The sequence below is a fragment of the Oratosquilla oratoria genome, chromosome 2, assembly GCF_046742065.1.
Source record: "Oratosquilla oratoria isolate Oo_2021 chromosome 2, ASM4674206v1, whole genome shotgun sequence".
Lineage (NCBI taxonomy): Eukaryota > Metazoa > Arthropoda > Malacostraca > Stomatopoda > Squillidae > Oratosquilla > Oratosquilla oratoria.
Window position 1 is genome coordinate 9846592 of NC_134778.1, and position 7500 is coordinate 9854091.

Sequence of the window (7500 nt, forward strand, 5' to 3'; positions counted from 1 at the left end):
TGAACATAAAAGTATGTTAGAGGACACAAAGATAGCATTAACTAAAATAATGGAAGACGGAGGAAGAATAGTTATGATGGGCGACTTTAATTGCAAAGAAATCTGCTGGGAAGAAATGACAGTAAAGAGTGGTGATGACTCATGGGGAAATGCTCTACTTGAGATGATTACTGACCATTCAATGACACAATGGGTACAAGAGAACACTAGGTATAGAAATGAAGAAGAACCATCGAGGCTAGACTTACTAATTACATCTGAACCTAGAATAGTAGACAAGATTGAATATAAAACACCAATAGGTAAAAGTGACCACATATTGATTGAACTGGAACTTAATGAAGAAAAATATATGAAAAGAAATGAACAATATAGAAAAGGAAGAATGATGTATGAAAAAACAAACTTTGATAAAATAAGAGAATTCTTCCAACAAGAAAACTGGGAAGAAATATACAAAGAAGAAACAACAGTGGAAGAGAAATGGAATATTTTGACAAAAATTTACAAAAAAGGAGTGGAAAAGTATGTCCCAAGACAAAAACAAGAAAAAGAATATGTAAAATGCTGGTACAACAAAAGTTGTAGGGAGTTAAAGGACAAAAGAGACAAAGCCTGGAACAGATGGAAAAAAGACAGAAGACCTGAAAAATGGAAAATATATACTGGTTATAGAAATGAATATGTACAAAAGTGCAGAGAGGAAAAAAGAAAATATGAAAAAGATGTTATAGAAAAATGTAAAGATCAACCAAAACTATTCTACAGATTTGTAAACAATAAACTGAAAAACAAACAAGACTTAGAGAAATTAAGACAAGGAGGAGTTGAATACACTGAGGAAATGGAAATGGCAGAAATTATGAACAAACATTTTAAATCAGTGTTTACAAGGGAAAATATACAACCTGAAGAGATTGAGTGGAAGGAAAAAGTCCCCCCTATGGAAGAAATAGAAGTAACAAAGAATGAAATATTGACACACTTGGGTAATTTTGATGTCAGAAAATCGCATGGGCCAGATGAAATAGCAAACTGGATTCTGAAAGAATGCAGGAATGAACTGGCAGACAAAATACATAGCATAATAAGCAGTTCCTTAAAAGAAGGAAAAGTTCCAGAAGATTGGAAAAAAGCAAATATAGTACCTATATATAAAGGAGGAAATAAAGAAGAACCTACCAACTATAGACCAGTCTCTCTAACAAGTACAATAGCAAAAATATGTGAAAGAATTATCAAAAGTAGATGGGTAAAATACTTGGAAAAAAACAACGTACTAAATCCAAGGCAATTTGGATTCGGACAAGGACGATCATGCGTCACCAATTTAATATGTTTCTATTCAAGGCTAATAGATATAATACAAGAAAGAGATGGATGGGCTGATTGTGCATTTCTAGACCTAAAAAAAGCTTTTGACAAAGTACCACATAAGAAGTTGCTTAAGAAATTAGAATATGAAGGAGGAATACAAGGTAAATTGCTAAATTGGATGGAAGACTTTTTGCAAGAAAGAAAAATGAGAGTAGTGATAAGAGATCAGCACTCAAAATGGAATGAAGTAATAAGCGGTGTCCCGCAGGGAACAGTTCTGGCCCCAATAATGTTTGCTATATATATTAATGATATGGATGAAGGAATTGAAAGCTATATGAGCTTCTTTGCAGATGATGCAAAATTACTGAAAAGAGTGAAAACTGAAGAAGATTGTGAATCACTACAGAGAGATCTAAATAAAGTACAAGAATGGAGTAGGAAGTGGGAGATGGAGTTCAATACAAAAAAGTGTAGTATAATGGAATTTGGAAAAAGCAAAAACAGAATAACAGGATCATATAATTTGGGAAAAGAAGGAATAAAAAAAGTAGAAAATGAGAAGGACCTGGGAGTCATTGTTATGAATAATATGTCACCTGAGAAACATATAAATAAGATTTTTGGAGAAACTTATAATTTAATAAGAACAATCAAAGTGGCATTTACATACCTGGATGAAGAAATGGTGAGGAAAATCCTAATCACCCTGATAAGACCAAGATTGGAATATGCAGCAACGATATGGTCACCAAGTACAAAAAAATGTATAAAAAAACTTGAAAGAATACAAAGAGCAATTACAAAACTGGCACCAACACTCTCAAAACTATCATATGAAGAGAGACTACAAAAACTTAAACTACAGACACTAGAGCAAAGAAGAGAGAGAGGAGATTTGATAGCTATTTACAGAATCATGAAAGGCATAGAAATTACTGATAGAGAGAATCTGATAAAATGGGATGACAGAAATACAAGAGGACACGGAAAGAAAATAAAAAAAGACAGCTATAGAAGAGATTTTAAAAAGAACAGCTTTCCTCACAGAGCAATAGACAGTTGGAACAAGTTAGATGAGAAAGTGGTGTGTGCAAAAACAATACATGAATTTAAAAATAGTTTAGATAAAATGAGATATGAAGACGGGACCCCACGAGCATAGCTCCCCTTCCCGTAAAATACAACTAGGTAAATACAACTAGGTAAATACACACACACACACAAACTTGATGTAGGCAAGAGTGAATAGGTTACACTGCAATTACTGTAACGTCTCTCGGTACATTCATTGCTTACAACCTTCGTTGCTTGTAGGGCACATTTTTCATAATTCGTTCTGTCTGACACAATGCTCAAAAAGGGAAAGTATTAAATGAATAAATAAACAAATGAATGAATCATTATGTAGATAAATATGTAGATAAATGGACGAATAAATAAAGTAAGGAATAAGTAAATGAATAGATGAACAAATAAAGTAAGTAAATAGATAAATAGGTAAGATGAATGAAATAGTACATAATTGAGTAAATAAGCACATCAATTCGTAAATAAACAAGAAAACAATCCAGCAAACACGCAAATAGATAAGTAGATAGATAAATAGAATGGATGAAATGTCAGACATTTTAAAGGTTGCTTCCTGAAACTTTTTTCCTCTCCATTGTCTGCTGCATCTGTGTGGTCTTGTTGCTGAGTCGCACGACTTTTGATTTTTGTGGGACACCTCTACGGCCCACAGCCGCGCAGCATTCTCAACGAGATCAGACGAAGAAATGGTTATTTAAGTGAGCTTAACTTTGAACTGAATTACATTCAACTACTTCGGCTGGCAAATTTTTAATTTGCCTTTCATTTTTATTTCTTTAGGGAGAGAGAAAGAAATAGAGGTGGGTAGATAGATATATAGATATATAGATAGAAACACACACACACACACACACACACACACACACACACACACACACACACACACACACACACACACACACACACACACACACACACACACACACACACACACACACACTTCAACGAACGGACGGCATAGAAGACGTTCTGAAGAAAATTAAAGTTTCGTGGATCCCAAAGCAAAGAGAAGTGCCTATTGTATTTGTAGGGTGGGGGAAAATTGCTCGTGGGGTAGTGGGAAAGTAGGGAAAGAGGAAAAGGGGAGGGATTGCTGGGGAAATGGAAGGAAATGAGGAAGGAGTAGACTTGGCCCAGGCAGACAGGCGAAAGGTTGTCAACACTAGAACAGAAAAGAGAAAGAGGTGATTTATTGACCATTTACAGAATTATGAAAGGGATGGAAATCCTCGATAGAGATGACTTATTAAAGTGGGACAGAAGAGAAACAAGAGGACACGAAAAGAGACTAAAGAAGGACACTTATAGAAGAGACCTGAAAAAGAATAGCTTCCCACATAGAGTGATTGATGTCTGGAACAAACTGAACGGAGAAACAGTGAATGCCACAACTGTGCACGATTTTAAGAATAAACTGGATGCGGAGAGATACGAAAACGGGTCACTACGAGCATAGATCTTGTCCCGTAAAACACAACTAGGTACAACTAGGTAAATACACACACACACACACACACACACACACACACACACACACACACACACACACACACACACACACACACACACACACACACACACACACACACACACACACACACACACTTCAACGAATGGACGGCTTAGAAGACGTTCTGAAGAGAATTGAAGTTTGTGGATCACAACGCAAAGAGAAGTGCCTATTGTATTTACAGGGTGGGGGGGAAATTGCTCGTGGAGTAGTAGGAAAGTAGGGAAAGAGGAAAGGGGGAGGGATTACTGAGGGAAATGGAAGGAAATGAGGAAGGAGTAGACTTGGCCCAGGCAGACAGGCGAAAGATAACCAAAAGGCCCCCCGACCAGCTGAGCGACGATGAAATGTCTAATAAAAATGTAAAGATTAGAAGTATAGATAAGAGCAATACAGTAGAAAGTGATGAGAATATGTTCCAGGGATTTAAAGTGGGTGGGGGGGACACAAACCCCCCCCCCGATTGACAAGACTAGAAGAGAAGGTCGATAAGATGATCGAGGACTTGGAGCGTAGGTTCGGTCATGTTGACAATATTATACGAAGAATGGAAAAATTGGAAGAACTAGAGAAGGCGAACAAAAACTTAACTAAGGAAATTGATGAACTAAAAAAACAGTTAAAAGAAGTAAAAGATGAGAATAAAGTCTTAAAGGAGAATAATAAGGAGAACAAGGAGGGTTGGAAAAAAAATCAAGAAAATAGCAAAGTTGCATTCACTGACATAATCAGACAGCAAATGAATGAACAAACTGAAAACTCAGTTATTAAAGTGATGAGACAGAAGGAGAATATAGTAAGAGACTTAGCTGACAAAAAGAAATGTATATATTAGGAATGGAAGAGAAACATAACCCAGATAGAACCACAAGAATCAAAGAGGAAAATGAAAAAGTAAGAAATTTACTAGAATTAGTTCAGGAAGATGAACCAGAAATAATGAAACAAATCGAAGAGAAATTCAGTCTAGGGAAATACAGTACAGACAAGACCAGACCAATTAAGATCAAATTCAGGTCACAAACTACGGCTGAGAATATCTTGTCCAAAACAGGGAAACTAGCAACAAGTGAACAATATAAAAAGGTATGGATAAAAAGGGAAATGAATAAAGAGGAAAGAGAGGAAGAAAAACAGAAAAGACTTGAAGCAAAGGAAAAAAAACGAGATGAGAACGGAGTCAGAAAAAGAGAGATTCTATTGGAGAGTAGTGAATATGAAACTAAAGAAAGTCAACATACAAGAGAAAAACAAAAGTGAAACAGAGAACACAATGAAAGTGGCAGAAAACTAAGAGTGTCTTACACAAATATAGATGGATTAATAACAGGATTGAATGAACTGAATGATTATTTGAAAGAAAAAGAACCAGACATAATGGGAATTGTAGAAACAAAATTAAAAGGTCCACTACCACCCAACAGTGTAGGACATAATGCATATAATTATTGGATTAGAAACAGAGTGAAAAAGGAAGGGGGAGGAGTTATGTTCCTGACTAAGAAGGATATAAACGTGAAGGGTGTCACATATGGAAAGAATACAGTAGAGATGATAATGATGGAAGTAGAAGACAGAGATAAGAAGAACAGAAAGTTTGTGATAAATTATGTGCCCCCAAAAACAGCCTCATGGGAAGAGAGTGAACATAAAAGTATGTTAGAGGACACAAAGATAACATTAAACAAGATAATGGAAGAGGGAGGAAAAATAGTTATGATGGGCGACTTTAATTGCAAAGAAATCTGCTGGGAAGAAATGACAGTAAAGGGTGGAGACAGCTCATGGGGAAACGCTCTACTCGAGATGGTTACTGACCATACAATGACACAATGGATACAGGAGAACACTAGGTATAGAAATGAAGAAGAGCCATCGAAACTAGACCTAGTAATTACATCCGAACCTAGAATAGTGGACAAAATTGAATATAAAACACCAATAAGTAAAAGTGACCACATATTGATTGAACTGGAACTTAATGAAGAAAAATATATGAAAAGAAATGAACAATACAGAAAAGGAAGAATGATGTATGAAAAAACAAACTTTGATAAAATAAGAGAATTCTTTCAAAAGGAAAACTGGGAAGAAATATACAAAGAAGAAACAACAGTAGAAGAGAAATGGAATATTTTGACAGAAATTTACAAAAAAGGAGTGGAAAAGTATGTCCCAAGACAAAAACAAGAAAAAGAATATGTAAAATGCTGGTACAACAAAAGCTGTAGGGAGTTAAAAGACAAAAGAGACAAAGCCTGGACCAGATGGAAAAAAGACAGAAGACCTGAAAAATGGAAAATATATACCTGTTATAGAAATGAATATGTACAAATGTGCAGAGAGGAAAAGAGAAAATATGAAAAAGATATCATAGAAAAGTGTAAAGATCAACCGAAACTATTCTACAGATTTGTAAACAATAAACTGAAAAACAAACAAGACTTGGAGAAATTAAGACAAGAGGGAGTTGAATACACTGAGGAAATGGAAATGGCGGAAATTATGAACAAACATTTTAAATCAGTGTTTACAAGGGAGAACATACAACCTGAAGAGATTGAATGGAAAGAGAAAGTCCCCCCTATGGAAGAAATAGAAGTAACAAAGAATGAAATATTAACACACTTGAGTAATCTTGATGTCAGAAAATCGCATGGACCAGATGAAATAGCAAACTGGATACTGAAAGAATGCAGGAATGAACTGGCAGACAAAATACATAGCATACTAAATAGTTCCTTGAAAGAAGGAAAAGTTCCAGAAGATTGGAAAAAAGCAAATATAGTAGCTATATACAAAGGAGGAAATAAAGAACCTACCAACTATAGACCAGTCTCTCTAACAAGTACAATAGCAAAAATTTGTGAAAGAATTATCAAAAGTAGATGGGTAAAATATTTAGAAAAAAAAAAAACAAAGTGTTAAATCCAAGGCAATTTGGATTCAGACAAGGACGATCATGCGTCACCAATTTAATATGTTTCTATTCAAGGCTAATAGATATAATACAAGAAAGAGATGGATGGGCGGACTGTGCATTTTTAGATCTAAAGAAAGCTTTTGACAAAGTACCACATAAGAAGTTGCTTAAGAAATTAGAAACTGAAGGAGGAATACAGGGCAAACTACTAAATTGGATGGAGGACTTTTTGCAAGAAAGAAAAATGAGAGTAGTGATAAGAAACCAGCACTCAAAATGGGATGAAGTAATAAGCGGTGTTCCGCAGGGAACAGTTCTGGCCCCAATAATGTTTGCTATATATATTAATGATATGGATGAAGGAATAGAAAGCTATATGAGCTTCTTTGCAGATGATGCAAAACTACTGAAAAGAGTGAAAACTGAAGAAGATTGTGAATCACTACAGAGAGATCTAAATAAGGTACAAGAATGGAGTAGGAAGTGGGAGATGGAGTTCAATACAAAAAAGTGTAGTATAATGGAATTTGGAAAAAGCAAAAACAGAATAACAGGAGCATATAAATTGGGAGAAGAAGGAATAAAAAAAGTAGAAAATGAGAAGGACCTGGGAGTCATTGTTATGAATAATATGTCACCTGAGAAACATATAAATAAG